The 20,933-nt window shown below is 29.2% G+C and overlaps 1 long non-coding RNA gene across 1 annotated transcript in view; it reads left to right on the forward strand.

Moving 5' to 3' along the window:
- Positions 1 to 858: 858 nt before the first annotated feature.
- LOC129962502 (uncharacterized) overlaps positions 859 to 20,933 on the forward strand; it is a 60,704-nt gene continuing 40,629 nt past the window's right edge. Inside the window, exon 1 of the long non-coding RNA XR_008783917.1 lies at positions 859 to 1,060. This is a non-coding gene — a long non-coding RNA (uncharacterized LOC129962502). The remainder of the gene's footprint in view (positions 1,061 to 20,933) is intronic.

A 20,933-nucleotide genomic window follows, 5' to 3' on the forward strand; every position in this document is an offset into this window, starting at 1 on the left:
GTAATTATTTTGTAGACTCATTTGTTCAGATCTAGAATTTAAATTATTTTTAGGAATGTAAAGTACATTTTATGATCCATAATTCCATGAATAATGTACAATTTATCCACTCCATGCGAGTTTATATACCTCTAAACTAGAATGTAACTACCGCCATGCTTTACTAGTGCACTCAAGATTTATCGACTGTAACTTTGCATTTTTTACGTCACGGCATTTGTCTGCCATCTAATCCAAACACGTTGAATATATTCTCATCCGAGAATGTAACACTGTTCCAAAAGTCATTTTTATTAACATGTGGTTTAGCAAATAATAAATAATTTTTCTGTTAACTTCCGACTCAAAAACTTTAATCTAGATATTCGGCCATGGAACCTTGTATCATTAAATGTGCGGTGTGCAGTATTTTCCGAGATAGAAATTCTTTGGTTGAGGAACTCTATTTTAAATCATGGTCCCTCAATCTCGGATTTTTTTAAAAAAAAACAACCAATCTTACTTGTCCATTATGATGATAATGAATCTTGGGGTGTCCATTTAATGGCATATTTTCGACAGTATTGCTTTGGCAATATCGATCTATCAAGCAGTATTCACACGAGACCAACTACTCCACACGATAGACGGTCACGCCTACCTCAGGAAGATCACATGACAGCAACTGGACAATGGCAAATAGTTGTCCCGATAAGACAACCATTTGGCCTCGTGTGAACGCTGCTTCACACTTTGCACTTTCTAATGTGGTCTTCCAATAACCTACTTTATCTTTCGTAGAAAGTTGCAGCTATTATGGAGTCTCATTAGGAGTTTTCTTTCAGCAAGGATTGTTCCTTTTCCCTTTCGAGCCATCTCAACTAAAAGCTATACGATTAGCAACGGAGTAATGGGAGTTTGAGTTAATAAACATTAGAATAAAACTAGTCCCACAGTAAAAGAAAAAATAAAACAGCACATTAATAAAACAAACGATATTTGACTCTAAAATTGCCTCAATTTTATTGGTTTACAAAGCGAAATGTGGATGTACGAATACGTTTGAAGCATGAGATTAGAGGTGAGTTTCCATTGTTTCTCTAATGAGCAATTCATTATTATCATATTTTAAAGTTTTTCTGTCATAAATACAAATAATATTCAAAACTATTTGTATTACATTAACGACTTTGAAAAAGTTCTATTATCTATTACGCACATTCAATTTTTACCCATTTTTGAGATGGGAAATTTAAGTGCACTAATACTTTTGACTGCCACTGTATTTTGATATTGCTGCATTTTGTCCGTAAAATTTTTAACCCGTTAACTGTTTTGAACCTCTTTGGAAAATGCGCATCTACATTGCATCGCAAAAATTTGGAGATGTCACTGCTTTTTACTCCTGACTAATAAACTCGTCATAGCGAAAAATGTTTTCCTTTTTCCATGACGAGCATACTCGTCAAAACAATTAAGTGATTAATTATATTTCAAGTCGTCTAATTGTTCTCGTATATGATACCTAAGTACAAGTAGTATTATACAACAGATTGTATACCGATTCTATTAACATGTTGATTGAAAGTACAAGTAGTATTATACAACAGATTGTATACCGATTCTATTAACATGTTGATAGAAAATACAAGTAGTATTATGCAACAGATTGCATACAGGTTCTATTAACATGTTGAATGACATGTCACTCATACTCGGGTAGAACGCTCCAGTGTTTAAATTATATCTCCTTGTTTTAACATATTCACCATGTGAATCACCTGTGATTCATATCTAATTGTATATTCTCAATTAAGAGATAACAAAGTAAGCATCTTTTTAGACAGTGCTCCGAATCGCAGAAATGAATAGCGAATATGTTATAAAGAAACATTGATATGCAATACTTACGATAAAATTGTATGCTAAATTTCACTTACTTAGATTTTAATGCTTTCTGAATTAAAGATCCAGCAGATACATGAATTCGGAGGTTCAGATTCATGCGAATGAGTAAACAAAGTTTTCATTGACAGATTTGGTTCAAAATTCCACTGAAATCTGTCAACGAAAATTTTGGAATTCCAGAATTCTATAAATCTGTCACTGAGTTTTGTGGTGAAATCTGTCACCACAAACCAAAATATTTCCATCTAATTGGATGCTTCTATGAGTATTGGGTTTACGGACAAATAATTTTCTGAAAGCAATTCATCTGGATTTAGAAAATTCTATAATGTAAATATTCGTTAATATTCCTTGACGAATTTTTTTACGAATAAAAACTTTCTATACTTTCCCTACGTTCAAAATATCCTCAAACTATTATGCTCCATTAAAAATATTCATTTTATCGGGAAAATATTGCATAATATTTTAATCGCTTAACTATTTTGCCCGAAGGCAATATCGAATTTATAGAATTTTGGTAGTTATAAGAAAAAAAATAAACTATTCATAACTATTATAATTCAATATTAAAATTACTTCGAATACATAGATAAGTCAAGTATTCAATGGATTGCCATTTGAATCAAAATAAGAAAATATCCCAAATATAAGGTGTCATCTTATTAAATAGTAAAGAAAATAAAACAGTTAAGTGGTTAATAGAGCCGTATGCGAGGAATTGATAAAGGAAGGCTACACTGTTTTATAATTCCTGGATAAAAATTTTAAACACAGAACCTTTATAGCGAAAAATTTTATTCATTTCTTTAGTGATAAATCATGCAAAAAAAAAATCCCCTGCAAAATTAATATGTTTAAAATTTTTGAAAATATCTCTCATATAACCATTATTTTATTCGAAAATATATTCTACACAAGATGTTTAGATAAAAATGCAAACAAAAGATTTTTCTTTCATTATGTAAACAAATATTTAACGAAACTTCTTTTAAAGTATTAATTTAAACTTTACTTTATAATACTTTCATTCTTTCAATGAAAAGACATGAGCGTACCTTAGGATTGTCGGCATAAACAATTTATTCTTATAAATCATTTAAAATTATAAGGATCAGAGAAGAATATGTCATAATAAAAAATACTGAAAAGATAATCTGCTGTTTTGTTTTCATTTTTTCATACAATTCACTGAGTTTATTTTTGATGGCTAATCTTTGTATAGTTAGGATTACAAATTATAAAAGTTGCACAAAACAAGGAACGCAATTTTTTACATATTCCAATCATTTTTTTAAAATCGCAAAATGTGTCAAACTTGGCAAATAAAGAAAATAAGGATTTTCCGTTCGATAAATCCTATCATAGGCACTAAAAATCCAAGCACTGGAAATAAGTTTTCTCCATTCATTTATGCTTTGATGAAGATACTTTTTTTTTTTTTTTGAAAAAAATTATTTTACTTGAAATTGAATTTTCTAATAATTCTTCTCGCAATTTGCTGTGCTAGATTTTTAATTTTCTTTATTTTTGCTTCCATTACATTTTAATAGTGTATATAATTCATTAGTATTGTAAAAAATTGATTTACAAGTTCAAATGGTAAATTTGATGAAATTTTGATTCTATGCACATGGCACCATCTAGTAGCTAAATTATAATTTTTTGTCGATTTTCTATATTATATATAGTTATGAATTGTAAACTAAAGGTATAAGTACAGAAAATAATTAAAAATTAATTTTTTTTTGTCTATTTGTCGATTATTTTTGTAAAAATATCCATGTCGAGTTTTAAATGTATTTAAAAAAACTAAAGCTGTTAAATTTATTTTATGCCAACTTGATGTAAAAAATTATTTTGCTCTCGCAAAAATATTACTGTATTGGCTCTTATTTCATTAAGAAAATCATATTTATTACTCTTTGCAACTTATTCTTGTTCGGAAACCTGTTTCGCAATCGATATATCAGTAGGAAAACAAACTGAAAGTTACTCAATCTCATTTCTCAAGAGAACAAAGGAAGAAGTTTCTTTTAAGACTGCAGCGCTTTACCATATTTTCTTTATTTTCAAAACAGAAACACGTGGAAATGGGATGAAAGAACTTCAAACAAAGTTTTCATATTTCGAAAACCTTTTGAAATCACAGAAAGAGCTGAGGAAACGTTCTGAATTCTCTGAAACGAGCACACAAAGAAAGGTTCTGAGCAGATGGCAAGAACATCAATAAAAATTTCAGAAAAGGTTTATTTTTAACCACAAGAAAATTTTTGTGAATATACCAACAAGTTGACTAGTTCCAAGCGAAATGAATGTCAGTTTTCTTTATGTTAATGGTTGCCGACTCGGTTGAGTGGTTAAGGTAAGGTCATTTTGTGTCCAAGATTGTGAATTCGATATTAGTACAAAAAAAAAAATCTTCAGAATTTATATTTTAAGCTTATGGGAGATGTTAATCTTTTCTTGCAGGTAGTATACAAAATTGTATAAGTAAACGATTAAATTTTTAGCTGAGCATATGTCTCTACTCAGTTCGTCTTGCAGATTAATTTTCTTAAGGGATGCACTATTTGTGTAATTATTAAATTGAGTTTTATTAAAAGATAATATAGTGGAAGACAAAAGACCTTATCTTCTAGTTACTGAACAAAAAAAAGTAATCACTATTTACATATTTTTTGTAAAACTCCTTGCTTTTTGAGAAAATTTGAGATTTTCTATTGGTAATAATCTGAAAGTTCTCTTCATATGCATTTTGACATATAATTATTTTGTTAAGTTCATCCATTCTATAATTTAAATTGAAACTCTATCGAGTAAGTAAAACTTTAAATTATCGCAACTCAGCAGTTATAGCAGACGGCAAAGATGTCAACAAAAAATGACAGAATGAATTAAATGTAAAAAGACAAATTCTTTCTTAAAAAAGTGTTACTATTTAAATATATACGAGCGTTAGACTTAATATAATCTATATTGGAACGACTGAAAATGCAAATTTGGCTCTGTTTGACTGTCATGTATTATAGATATTCCATGATATGTAAGCGTTAAACCCCCAGAAAATGAATTCTTAGTAGCAAATAGATATTGTTAGTTTACTCTTTATAATTCACTGCTAGCTTATGCTTCTTTTAAAAAAATTTCAATTAATACTGGATAATAAGAAATACTCATTAACATATTTATCTATTTAGATCATTAATTAATAAAATGTCATTGCATCCATTTTCAGTGGAAATATGTGAGGATAAAATTTAATGGAAACTGCATTTTATATAACGAAAGGCAAACATTATTTGCTAATATATTTCTTTTGGTTTAAATTATTTTTAAATCCAAATTTCTGAAAACAAATTTACTTTATTTATATAAAACAAATAAATGTATGCATAGAAATTACATAGTTTAAAGACTTTTGTTTGTGTTATTCTGTTAAATGGAAGATCTAGAGAAATTTTCACTGAAATTATGGGGAAATGTCAGTCGGTCTTTTCAAAATTCAGAAACGAAAATTCACCTATTTCCTTAACCATTTTTTTTGCAACACTGAGGAGAAATATTCCTTTACTTTCTTTCAAAAAATAGAGAAAGAGAGTGAATGTTCCTCTTGGCTCCATTGAAATGCTTCTCGGTTGTTTTAATAGAATACTAAGTCTCGAGTTCCGTGTACTGAGAACTTCAAAGGCGTCAATAAATTCTCATACGAAACTTGCTAGGTGGTAATACTAATTTATGCAGAGAAATGCAATTGAATTGCCATGTTAAGGATAGAAATAATAAGATTTCTATGCTTTACAAAACTAATTTCACATTAATTTCAAAATAATATTTTAGTTAATTATATCAACAGTTCAAAAGAAACGTCACAAATATTAAGTTTTTTTCAAATGCATATATTTTAGATACATTTTAAGTTTTATTTTCCAAAATAGTTTAATTCAATTAAGGGACCTCGCAAGTTAGAATTTGTAATAAAAGGTTTAGTTATAGGCTTCTGTTGCGAATGCATCGTAAAAAATAACCGAACTGTAAGAACAGGTGTTGCAAGATGGAGTAATCCATTTTTATAGATAAGGTAATTCCGGAAGAAACCAATTTCGGATCTTTCAATTTTTGTAGTTTATATGCAATCGAATATTTTCTTCATATTTTTTTCGCATTGTTTCGTTTCCGTTTTAATACAGTGGACTCTGAAGTAACGCTTATATGGAATATGGATCATCGGGCGAATTTATGCAAGATCAAACGCATGAAAATTGTAATTGCGCATATTTTTAACGTGATTTTTTGATGATGCAGATTTATTGTTCATATATTCCAGGGAAATGTACATATATATTTGCTCTCCCCCCAAAAATCTGTCTAAAAATACTGATTTCATCCTACATGTAATGCGAAATTACTTGTTGAGTTGTATTAGAATTATTTATAATTCTTTTGTTTCTTTCTACTTATGAACGTTATACTGGATAGCATTGAAGAACAATTTATTGTATCTTATACTTTTCATATAGATAATATAATTTTTATTTCTGATTTTTAAAACTATAGCTTACTGTATCTATATCAAACGGAATAACAATTATACGAGCTTTGGTGGAGTTATTTTAGATCCGACTCTTGTTATGAAGTTGAAGATAGTAGTTCTGAATTCGAAGCTGGTGTACATTAAAGCAGATGTTATAAATCTAATAAGATTAAGTATACTTGGAAAGAGAGTGAACAATAACAAAAACTTGTCACGAAGGGACTACAATATGCTGTAGTACAGCTTCTGCTCATGTCTGATATTTCTGATTTGAAAATTATTTATTACATGGCAAAATTGCGCATAAAGTTTCATCAGATTTTTTAAAACTTCTATTCCAAGCCGGTCATAAAGGCTTCAGGAGATATGGTGCGAGTTTAAGCTGTTATTTACACGAGATTTTTATACGTCATAAGCAGTTTTAAAATTTTCTCCATCGGAATAATCACATAATTATTTAACATTTAAACGAAAATAGGAAGTTGATCCAAATGTCATTATAATTAGTTATTTCTTTAAATAAGTGAATGTCGATCATATTATTCCATTTGAATTTTATGAAAAATCAATTTATTAAAAATAACATCTGAAATTTTTTTTTTATTAATCTAATGTTAGAGAACATTTTTATTATTTTCCTTATTTTTTAATTTTTAGTTTAATTTACAATTCACTTTTATGAACATTACAGTATCCTCAAATCAGTTATTTTCCAAATCCGCTACCAGTTTGTAACACTTACTTGGAAACGAAATTCAATTAAATAAATACTTTAATTGATAATTAAGTTTTGAAAGTATTAATGTATGATGTTATCATTCAGAACTTGCAAAAGCACAAATTTGCTCTCTAGGAAGCAAACAAGATATCAGATACAAGATTAAATTTTTCCGAACAAAAAAATAAGACGAGTTTTAATGGAGTATATTAAATAAATGATTAAACTTTAATAAATGAAAAAAGTCTTATAAAAATTTCACACCTCCTTTTAAAATATTAAATAACATTCTGAGATCACTGGCTTCTAAAGTCAGTCTGCTTGTCTATGACAAGTGCCATTAGAAACAACAACAGCACATTCTGACAATTTCCAAAAATTTAAGCCTAATATATTAAATAAAAAGGTAATTTAATTCAATTATTTGGAAATCATGCATAAAAATTCACTGAAAATTTTATAGAAATGTTCGAAATAATAATCTACTCATTCCTAATATCATTCAAATGTAGGTGGCTCAGAATATGGATCCACTCAAGATTATCCTTCATGGATATGAAGAATTTCTTACCATGTCAATAACCTTAAAGATAGTCCCTCTTCTTTAAGCGTAAATACCCAAAAAAAAAGACCTAATTAGCTCATGACTTCTAAGCAAATATATGCTGGAACATCTTTTGAATGTTCTCATAAAGCTGTCTGTTCCTTATCTTGGCGGACCAAGCACGCTCCACGGGTATTCAATGAATCACATTTAAGTAAAGGAAAAAAAGAAAATCCAGACATCCTTTGCAACTTCGTTACGGACATTTAAGGGTTTTCAGTAATGACAGAGTTTAAGTAAGACTTAGGGTATATTTATGTTATAATTAAAGATTTTACCAAGGGTTTGCAGTTCTGCTTGAATTTAGGTTCTTTTTGCATCAATATTAGACCCATGCTTTAATCATAGAAAATATAAATTTACGATTTTTTAGCTAAAATATTTTCGATTTTTTGAAAATAATTCTCTAAATCCATCACAAAATAACTTATATAAAAAAAATAAGTGTAATAGGATATTCATTAATTTTTTTCTCGCTAAGATTACTGTAAACATATTTATCATAATTAAAAAACGATTTTATTTTTGTTTTATGCTTTGACATATTATAAAAATTGTTTAGTACAAAAGTATAAGTAACAAATAATATTTTTTAAAATCTTGCAATGAATAAAAATTTAATTAAATCTTCATATTTTCTTTCGAGAGAAACGCTGCAATTTCAAATGCCAAACAGTTTTCTTTGAAGTCGATTCATTAATTGTATTCATTTTCTTTTTTATTTATTCAGGAAATATCTTTTGTGGAAAGCCATTAATTATTTTTTATGTAAATTATTTTTTGCTTCCTTTCAACTTGTGTTAGTTGAATAATACCAGCGACATCTAATACCTTTGTTTCAACTTTGGAAAAATATTCTCATTTAAATGTCATCCATTTTTAATAGAAAGCCTTTTAAGGCTGGTTCGATTACTTAAATCTTTAAGAGGATTGGCAAAAATAAAGAGAAAAAAATCAATTGAATTTCAAGTATTTTTTTGTTACCAGAGCAATTCGGAAAAGAAGTTATCTCTTGTAATCACTGACAATGCATTTTTTTCTTACTCATTAGAGTCGTTTTTTAAATAGAGTTGCCATTCATAGAATAGAATTCTTTGTCATTTCATAGAATTATCTCTTTAAAACTTTGGATTTTGGGGAATGAAGTTTCTCTGTAATAGCGTTGAGGATTTTAATCATCATAGAATTGTTTCTTTCCATTACTTGAACCATTATTTCCTATTTCCGAAAGGCAGTAATAACACGGTGCCAAAACAGGACCAAAAGGAGAGATCGTTAAAAATTTCGCTGAGAACTCTTTGGTGTCTGAAATAGAAATCGAATGAAACGATTTAACATTGGGAAGTTCATAAGGAAAATTATGGTCACTTAATTATTTTTTTGTTTATTTATTGCGATTGTTCATATGGCTGGATACCACTTGTTTGTATATCATATGAATACTGTTATTGAAAATATTCAAAAAAAAAAACAATTTATGTTTTAGATACTTAATAATAAAAACACATCTTTTGGACTTTTGGTTCTAACCGTTTTAATGCCGAAATTACAAACATATATCTAGTTTTTTTGCATTTTGAGCAATATCGCTTAAACACTCATGAATCCATTCATAAATAAACACACTTGAATAAAACTGGCACCCAATTTCATTCATCTAGCCTTTTAGAATTAATTTTCTAGCAAACATTCACGTGGTCGGATAGACAGACATAACTTTCCTTATTTGATTTAGTCAAAATTTCATACGAGACTGCATTTTTGGTGTTAAATTCATATACGAAACGTCATCGCTCTAATGTTTCATTTTTAAGCTTCCATTTTCACAGAAGAAATAAGAGTTGAAAGGATACATGAGGTTTTCTTTTATTTACTTTAAGGTAATCTTAAATATGAAATTTCAGTAAATTCACGGGGTAAAATTGTTGAACGATTATAATATTTTGTCTTGTCTCTTTCGTATAAGACCCCCCAAAAGTTTAAAATTTAATTCTAATGCAATAAAAAGAATTAATTCGGGCAATGAGTAGTTTCATCACCATTAACCCCTTAACTGTTTTTTCTTTACTATCTAATAAGATGAGACCTTCTATTTTGGGAATATTTTTTTTTACTTTGATTCAAATGAAAATCCATTGAATACTTCATTTATCTATGTATTCGAAGTAATTTTAATATTGAATTATAATCATTATGAATGGTTTATTTTTTACTTACAACTACAAAATTCGATAAATCGATGCACGTATGGCACTCGGGCAAAACAGTTAAGCGGTTAAATATCACCCATTTGCAGTTATTTTAACCAAATTACGGAATTTGAATTTTTTTATACAATCCTTATTTTTGGAATTTAAAAACCTTAAACTTATCTATTCTATAGATCTGATTAAAAATTGTTGAAATTTGTTTAAAATGAATCTTTAAATGAATAAAAAGTACTTCTGAGCTTAATAGATTTCCTATCTGATTATATATCCCTTCAACCTAGAATCAAATCTCCCTTTTTAAATAAAATCTACTAAATTCGTTGACTCAAAATGCCATTATGCGAATTAGTTTTTAAAATGCTAATGAAGTAAAATTTTACTTAAAAAACATTCAAACCAATGCGTTTCATTCACAATAAAAATTTCTGGATGTTATTAAAATCTCTAGAATGGAATCAGTCTTGCAAATGGACTGGGAAATATCTTAAAATTTTATGGCTTGCATAAATTTCTAATAAAAAACCACATATTTGGAATTTGTAAACGAATATTCGTGCTAAAGATCAATGTGAAGGAATAAGTTAAGGTTTCGGAATCATAGTGAAAATTAATCCATACTTTGACTGAAAGCGACTTGTTTTTTAAGTTTAAGGAAGCAATTGAATGAAAATTATTTTTTGTATAAGACACATTTCACGAAAAGATATTTAAAAAGTTTTAAATTAAAGAAAACAAATAAAAAAGCATTTTGTTGATTTAGTATCTTTAATGAAAAATAACATCCACTTCTTCATATTGCTTTTGAATAAAAAATTTCTTTTACTGATCCTAGAAAAAAAAAGAATATTTTGAATTTTACTAGAATTTATTTATTTATCACAGAAATATATTAAATGTAATAAAAATGTAATTGTTAAGTGTCGTTCTCATTAATTATATATTTAATGAAAATTACATTAAGGTTATTTATAATATAATTAATACAAATTACATTAAATATTTATACCTATAATTTTTAATTTACACATAAACGTGTTTATAAAACTCATTCATTATTTAAGTGGCGATGGGAAAATGTTAGATATTCAAGGGAAAAAGACCTATCAGTGTTCCATTTCAATAAAGGACTTTTAATATTTATAGAATAAATATCTTAAATTTATGTTTATTGTTCCTTCTTCAAACATAAAATTAAACTTGCAAAATCAAAAAGAAATTTTTCATCATATTACTATTATAACCTGACGTGTTAGTTTTCCCGAACAAGTATTCGTAAAAGAATCTTAAAATCTATTATTCTAAAGAATTTTAAAATGCATGTTAGAAAACAATATATGCCTTAAAATTTTTTAAATTATAAGTCGAGTTTGTTGGATTTGAAAAAAGTCATTATGAAAATAAGGAAATATATTTTGGAAATAAATCCCACAAATAATATCGGTTATGTAAATTAAGTCTTTATTTAGAGTTTCTATTTTTTTTTTTTTTTACTTTCAGATATTTAAATTATACATAGAGGAAATATAGCAATCGTCAAAAAATTATGAGCAAAAGACTTTAGGGAAATTATTATCAAAATTGCAAAACTGTCTTGAAAACCACATGGAAATATTGGCGTATGAACATAGAACAATGTTCCTGTACAATATGCATGAGAATTAAAAAGGAATATCCAACCTTTTCAGCTGATATCGAAAGACGTGAAATGATAAGGGATACCATGAAAAATTAATTTGAACCCAATTCGTCTGACAAGAGTGGTTGATGAATTGGAGATTCGTTTTTAATGAATAAATTATTGCCAGAAAATCGTAATAATGTATCAACAGATAACAAAAGATAGCAGAGGCGTTATGGTTTGACTTGATTTCAACTTAACGTTATCTCTCAAGAGAATATTAGAATTTATTGAAGATTCATTACAAAGTTAATGATGATGATCTCACAGTTGATAGAATTACGAAATAGCTAATCTCAGAATTTGGGCAGATGAAAACAAAGGCCAAACATTTATACCTCTACATGAATAGTAAGGAAATCTGAATATCGTCAAAAGTGAAAAAAACACAGACGAGATCTTGTGAAAGGTGGAATCATGATGGAAATTAAACCTCATAAGAAGGGCTGAAAATATAAAATGTAAAAGAATCATAATATAGAAATTTTTCAGAATAAAGGATTGAGAAAATAATTATTTCTACTCCAAGAATTAAAGATCAAATTATTTAATCGAAGGGTTCGAGTCTTTGAATGTAGATATGAGGATTAACCCTTTAAAGGGCCATTTTTTTTCTAGTCATATTATGTTTAAATATTTTTAGGCATGAAATTAGAATAAGAAAAGGGTTCATTTAGCTTATTAGATAAATTTAATTTGATTCATTAATTAATTTGGTTAATTAATAATTAAGTAACAAATCAAGACACGTCATTTTGTGTGAGATAAAGAACTGAATCATTTAAGTTTCTGACTTACTAAATAAATTTGTTAGAACTTATGGCAACCTACATAATTTCATACAAAGATTGATAAATTTGGTGAGAAGCATACTTCCCACGGCCTTAGAAAGGGTTAAAATAAAAATATTTCCTTATCTATTTGGTAACTGCAACTCGCAACCCCATTTAGAAAAAAATGTTTTCAAATTTCTCAACCTATGTTACTTCTTGAGAAAAAGATTATTCCGCTAAATTTGTGGTTGTTGGTGATAACGATTTGGCTGTTTTAAATGTTGAACGCAGAATAGAAATTTAAATCAAGAAATGTTCTATGTTAGAAAAATGATACAGACTGTAATATGCTGTGACCAGTAGATATTATTGATATTTTTAATGGACACTGATAAAATGCTTATGTAAAAATCGGGTAATTATCTTTTTACTGTAAATAGAATAGATAAACTGTACATTTTTTTACTGATCTCCAATTTGATGTCATTAATTTCCTTTAATTTAATCTCATAATTATGTTACAGTATTTTCAGATATAAAGTTGGATCTTGTTGATAGAAGATGTCATTTAATTTTGGTTTCAATTGACCTTTGCACTCGGCAAAATAATTCGATGTATAAGTACTCATCTAATACAAATATTTGTTTATTGCCACTGAAAAATAAACATACATAATTGTTTTAAATTGAATTTCTTTGAAAAAGGAATCTACACTTTTTTTACTATTTTGTTGACGTTTCTTTTTAACAAGCAAAATTGGAAAATAAATAAATTAAAAAAAGGGGTCAAAATGAAGCATCATCTTGAATGGTAAGTGAGAAGCACCATCTGAGTGCAATGGGTTAAAATTATGAGTAAAAATAATTGGGAAAGTTATTGAAAATACAAGTCTGAAGTAGAAAAATGTGTCATTTGTAAAATAGTTAAATCTACAAGATCACATGTAAAGTAAAATTATTAAGTGCTGTTTATATAAAGTTTGTGATTAATAGGAATCCACTTCAGTATCTTGGATTGGAAAAGTAAATATTTTTAGTCTTTCAATGATGATTACGAGCAAAAATTATATGTATACAGCATAAAAAGTACATATCAAGTATTTAAGTGTTTCAAAATGTTCCCAGCTAAATTAGAAAAAAAAAATGAATTTTAAACTGTCTAAGGACCGACAAGTTTTTGAAAAGTTATTCAAAAAATTCCAGATTAGAATTGAAAGAGCAAATATATTTATACGCCCCAAAAAATCTGGAGTTCTGAAAAATTGAATAAATCTACAATCGATGAGTTACGAGTGAACTGTAGTTAAACAAATATAGTAGTGGATATTTGGTATAATTTAGAGTTATACTTTTCTTAATTGGCAGCATAGTAAGCAACAAAAATTTATTGTAGATAGAACCATGAAATTTGAATTCGTTTATGTTGAAATGGAAAAGGTAGTTCGAAGGCACATTAATTCATTAAAATTCTAACTGAAGCGTGTCATAAAGTTAAACTTCAATGCAATTTTTATAAAATAAATGTGAAAATAGTTAAAATGAACATATATAAGAAATGAGATGCGAATTTATAAGAAAGCTGATTAAGGAAAATTTGATTTATATTTCGTCGAATAACAAATATTTTTGACTTTTTGATGAATAAATTTAAAGATATTGTCAAACTTATATTAAATACTTCATAATTTTCAGCTTGATTATCATGTTAGTTAAATTAAGATGGATATTTAATGGATAAGTCCGATTTTATAGAATTATGACAATTGAAGAATTATATAAAATGCTGGATTTATATCCTGTTAAATAACTAACCATAAAAAACAGAGTATTCCCTCCCCCCCCCCCCAGTAAAAAGGGGTTGTGCAAGCGAATGTGATGCATGAGTAGTTGAGACGTACTGTTGGCGCTACTCAAATAAGAGACGCTACTCCCTTGGCTTCAAATCGTTGACTTCCTCAGCGAGCTAGTCCATGGCAAGAGCCATTAGAAGCAACAAGAATCGAATTTCAAACTCTCAAATCCTTCTAGTTTTGTTCATAGACCGACTAACTAATAGATGGACAGATTGACATAATGCCAAAAATTATAGTTTCGAAGTGAAAAAAGTCTGCAACATGCGAATGCATCGATATTTCAAATTCGAACTTTTTGACGATCATAATATTTTCTCTATATTTCTTATAACAGAAACTGAAAACCGACGATTAGAATAATAAGTTTATGGAGCTTTTCTCTTTCTATTATCAAATTGATTATGAACGTTTATTATGAGTTCACATTTTCTGAATCGCAGTTCTGCTGTTCTTGTATTATTGGATGCAATCTTGTGGGTAAACTGCAAATAGTTTTTATGGAATCAAATGAAAGGAAATGTCTAAAATTTTTTAATATTACGAAGCACAAATTGCTCTATACTGTACCTTACATGTGGAAGACGGAGGGACTGATACAATTTTGGAACTGCAGCAGCCAGCAATGGTGTATGTTCCGCTATGTATTCTATATTTGTTTGATTTTTTCATGTTTCCAGATCTCAATGGTTTGCTAACAACCAAGGAATTGCATTCAAGGTTGGATTCATTCAAAGTAGAAGCTACATTACTTATATAGGTTTATAAATTGTTAGCATTCTGAATAAAAGAAAACAGTAAAATTCTTGCATTTGGTTTTTTAGCCAATAGACTTTGCATCTGATAAAAAAAGAGCCACATAATCATCTCATATAGTATGTATATATGTAAATTCGTTTTAAAATGCAAATAGCGAGTAATGTAATCTTAAAAATTTCACTAGTTCAAAAAATTTTTTTGTTAACAATTCAAAGTTTATTGTTCACAAAGGAAGGCAATTTCAAATTTACGGGACATTAAAAGAATGAATTGAAAATTCTAATTTGCTGGTTTATGTTTTGTCGCATTAATTATCAGGTTTATTAATTATTTGTTATTACAGTGTCTCTTGTACTTGAGTATAAGTTGGAACCAGAGGGTTTCAGGTTCGAGATCCGATTCCACCGAAGAACCGTCGTGTAAGGGGGTCTGTTGCACATTAAAACCGTCCTGACCAAACGTTCTCCCGCTGGTGTGGTGTGGAGAGGGTCTCGTTCTCGTCTTCTGACCGGGGTTCAAAAGTATGAGGTCCGTTCCAAAATAGGCCTAGTGTTGCTTTAAAACGGGACGTTAATATAACTAAAACTAAACTATAGTAATTATTAATTATTACAGTATCTGTTACTCTCTTTATTTGCATATATGAACATTACCGCATTTTTTTTTTGTAATGAAAGATGACACTGTTTTAGCATTCAGGTCTATAGATTAAATGACCATGTATTTATGTATAGCTTTATTTTTTAGAAATCATTATGCAGTTTAGTGTAATGGCTGGTTCGCTGAAACATTATTTAAAAATAATTTTTCACTGTCACCGGATGTGTTAACTTCATTTTATAAAATTGATTTAACTCTTTGCAATCGGACATCTCCTCACAAGCATAGTTCAAAAAACCGTGCATCAGTTTGACATTTTATTTATCTTTTTTAAAATTTTGATCATCGAGAATACATGGAGAGTGATAAGAAGACGTACATAGATTAAATTTTCTGAGAAATTCACCTGAAAACATTTTGTAATTATTTACTTTTTTTGGAGTAATAATCAAATCTCCTTGTATTAGGTAAGTAAATATGCATCGAATTACTTTTGTAGTGGAAAGAGTTAAATTATGAATCCTTATATATCAGATGACTAGAAGCAGATTTGAAAAAATATTGGCATTATTATTCTTAAAATAAGAAGGCAATCGAGAATCCATTTTATACATTTTTAACAAAAGGAATAGTGCGTTAGTTCATAGCTATCAGAATTTATAAATAAGAAAAGCTATTCAGAGGCATGGTTTATCTCTGGTAATAAATAAAAAAGAATACATATGTAGAACCTGAATAAAATGGAAAAACTTTACTGCATTGCCTCAAACTGATCTAAATATTTCACACGGACAATGTTTAACATATGAGTATAAATATTTCAACAAAATATCGTTTTATGAGATCGACTGTTAATTACTTTGATACTGCTAAACCTTAAGAGCTTCACAACTAATCTCACTGTGGTGTTTGGATCTGTTGTAATGAAAATCATAAAACTTCTCCACGAGAACTGCTTTTCACCTCAAAGCTGTCAAATTAACTTCTTTCCTCCTTCTCATCGTTGTCATGGTAACCAATTTTCCGTCAAAGTTCATGCACAATGAAAAATAATAACGATATAAAAGTATGCCTGGATGCTCGCTTGCAACAATAAACCAGCGACCAATCTATAAAGACACTGAACAATTCTTTATTGGACAGTGGTCAGGATTTTCTCTTCCCTGAAATACCACAGTTTAATCTTTATACCCGTTTTCTTCTCAATTGAAATTCTTTTTCTATTAAATAGATTTGAGAAAGGGGATTCCTTTCAGACTGTAATTGCCGGTGGGGGGTGGTCAGTTCAGCATTTACCAGTCTGAACCAGTCATTACCTTTTACAATCCACCTTGTTCAATTTCTTTCGCCTGATATATTTTAATCGGGAAAGTTTATTGCTTTGCGATTCCTTTTTGAAAACCAGAAAGAGGGTAGATAAAAGAATTAGAGAAATAGAAAAAAAAGTTATTTTATGTGATTTCTCAACTATTTATAGAAGTCTTTTTTTAAAGTACAAGAGTACAACAAAAATATGGACTTAGACTTTAAATACATGATATAATGGTTATGTATCAGTTTTTTAATTTTATCAATTTCAAAACTGAATTTATTTTAATTTTATTGCGCGACATAAACTTCAGGGTGGAAAATATTTTTTGTTTTTCCGTCTAAAGTAAAAACAAAGTGTTTGGCTGTCCAACGTGAGCCTCCAACATGTAACTGGCCATATGAAAAACATGGAGTTTCTAGATGCAATCCGCACACTTGAACCTTGCGCCTTGTTGATGGTCATCGAAAATGCAAGTAAAATGGGGAGCTGCAGTCATTTAATATCAAAAGGCATGTCGGTGGGAACAATAGGAATGCGTGGAATGAGCACTCTTCTCCATTGGACTTTCAGTTAAGAAACGTTGCCTCGATTCTTGCCGCATGTTGGTCTTGAGATTCTGAAGCACGTGAATTTGCAATTTATAAACGATTTGCTTTTATTGCTCGCTTGTTGTTCTTCGTTTGCTCGAGGAATTCGAATTTGTTTATTTCTAGGTGTTGCGTTGGTAGATTTACTAAATAATGAATGTTTGAAAGATATATACTTTGACGAAGCAATTAAAACGATATACGTTTGTATAAACGAAATCTCGTTTGTCGATTAAGTGGATAAATAGAAAAATTACTGCTTGTACAGGAAAATTTCCATTATATACAACTTATCTTGATCGGCATCCAAAATAATAATTCTATTGTGTATATGTGACATACTAAACTGTGAATAAAATGTGCGATTTGCCGCAGACAAAACAATGTGCACGCTGAATGACAATATCGTGTGTAAATGACTATTCATTGACGAAAAGGAAAAGCATTTGAACTTGCACTAAATATTTTCGATTTCATTTCACTCTCGTTGATTATTGGCACCGATGATAATTTTGTTTCATATATGTGGGATTAACTCCGAATGACATTTGGCATTTACTGCTTTTCTTTTGTAAATAGTCAATTTTAAAATAATTCTGAATCATAGAAACGTATGAAAAGATGTATTTGTAATTTATTTTGTTCAAAATAAATATTAATTGTATTATGGCTATAACCTTCGCGCATGTGCAAGCAATATGCAGGTTAATTTTTATCGCAATCGGATGAACGGTACGACAGAACATAAGATACAAACAAACAAAAATTCATTTTTATGTATTATTAAAACTCATGATTCTTAGAACGCCATCAATGACAGTTTACCCCTCTGCGCACTCCAATTTCTAGAGATATTATAAAACAAAACCGTGATAGAATTCCCCCAGATTCAATAAATGAATTCATTTCGCCAAGTATTTTTTACTTTTTTATCAAGCATATCAAATCAATCTGAATTTTCCACCTTCATAATAAGAGTTTAAAATAATATTTTAGATCTGCATACGCTGAAAAATGTTTTTAAACATCTCTTTCAGTTGATGTATATAAAACTATTTATTTAAAGGAATATCACACTCTATTTATGGATTGCAAAATATTTATAAAAAATTCCTGAAAAGATTTACAAGATAAAGATATTATAAATTTTTTATTCAAAGACTTTACATTTGAGGAAGGGTATGATGGTAATTCTTACATAAAAAAGTTTTTCGAACGAAATCCGTTTTAATGTTTTATGGATTCAAACTTAGAGTTTCGTTGGGTGGCTATGATTTTAAAAACAATCAAAATACCTATGCCAACTATTGCAGTAACTATTTCAAATATCGTAAATGTTTTTATTTCATCAATTTCATCGAATTATTTCTCCCTTTTTAGAGAAATCCCTTAGTTATTCTGGAAACAATGTATATCTCATCCTAAATAAAACATTAATACTTTAAGTAGAAAATATATATTGCAAGCTCTTAAGCTTAAATATTATTGTAGAATATTGAGGCTTCTAGCAAAAATCCAAAGAAAATGCTTGTTATATGGAACTTTCCTGTAGCTTTAGTATCAAAAGAAGAAAGTGTCTAGACAGGACTTAGTAGACAGCAATTTATTCTGGCGAAATATATGTCCAATTGCTAATGTAGTTTTAGAATTCTGGAGTCTCTTTACATTTATTGCTTGTACTATTGAGTCACATTGCAGTAAGAAAAATTGAAGTTGGATTACACAGGGGGATTCATATATAAGTAAATAGTTTTAATGCACTATAAATCAAAAATAATGTAAGATATTAAGTGTTACATATAACAGAACTATATGGAATTATTTTAAGTTTTGTAAAATACAGTCACAAATATTCTAGGTGTAACCCTTTAGTAACTCAAGATCCGGTAATCCATTTCCGCCCAAACACGAGTTAACAATAGAGCGTCCGTTGGTGTCAATTGGACACCAGAGACTGTTTTGTTTGTTCTCTTTTTCGGGAATTTGAAAATTTTTTTCGTGACTTTCAATCATTTTCCGTGATGATTACACAGAAAAGTTTTGCGATACCAGGTTAATTAGGAGATATTTTACAACTAAACATACCTAGAATGTTAGTTTTTTGCCGTTTCAATACCAAGACAATTTATAATTATAAATAACTATCGTTAAACAAACGATATTTCACTAAGTAAAACAAACTTCCCGAAGTACTATTATACATTTGTTTGACCTTGAATGCAGTATTATTAGGTTCACAGTTGAAATAAATTAATTATTCAAAAATTGTTGCGTCTAAGTGTTTCATTACATAGCATTTTCTTATCAGCACATAAAAAAAAATTATTCGATTTTCGAACCTTGTGCAAAGTAGACACCCTGAAGCGATGGTTCGTAGAAAAAGTCTAAGCCCTGATGAAATTGCAAATTTGTTTCGAGAGCTTTCTGGAAATGAATCGGATGGTGGTGAGCTGTCTTGTTCTAATTTAGATTCCGATGAAGACATAAGATTGCATGAAAATGACTGCGAAGAATCTCAAGAAATTGATAATCAAGTAAATTCCGATATATATATGTCGCTTGATATGACACATAATGGATATCGCACAATGGTAGTGTTCCTGACAGATAAGAGACTCAAAGTGCGACCTTGTAGCAATCAATCTTGGATTATTTATCCCTCGATATTTGGAAAAATAGACTATCACTGTATCCATTGCAAATGAGGTATGTACAAAACATTGTGCATAAAAACGATAAATGATTAAAAAAACTTGCATTTTCACAAAAGTTACGATTTTGCTTATTATAATATTTATGAATATTATTGTTGTATTTCATTTTACAATATTAAGTAATTTGTTTTGATACAATTTTTTATATATTATGGCCCATTATATCATAATTACCTGGCATAGGGATAGCGTGTCTTCCCCGTGATCTGGGAGTCCCGGGTTCAAATCGCGGTTCGGGCATGGTTGTTCTTCATCTGTGTTCTATCTGTAAGGTGTGTGAATGTGCCCCCCTGTAAAAAGGGGTTGTGCAAGCGAATGTGTGTGAGTTTCATGAACTAGAAGTCAGACTTCTGCCCTCGGGTGCTCAGAGGCCTTTACCCTCAGAAGCTACTGCAACCCCTTTCCGTGGTAACGCGGACACGACATCATCATCACATGAAATAATATTATAAAGTCTCGAAACTGAATCCTACTAAACAGTAATCCTGCAATTATTTAGTTATTACAATTATTTTATATATTTTATGTCGTGGTGTCGAAACGACACCGGAGGACTTCTAAGGGTAATCGAAATCCCGGACGTTCTAATGTTAAGGGATCTGAATGAATTCCATGGGCAATGACTCTGATACGCTGTTTCACTCCTCTAGATCAACAGGAAAGGGAGGGTTGAATACCTTGTCCTTTATGTACCCCTAATGAAAGAA

This window comes from Argiope bruennichi, chromosome 3 (assembly GCF_947563725.1).
Source record: "Argiope bruennichi chromosome 3, qqArgBrue1.1, whole genome shotgun sequence".
NCBI lineage: Eukaryota > Metazoa > Arthropoda > Arachnida > Araneae > Araneidae > Argiope > Argiope bruennichi.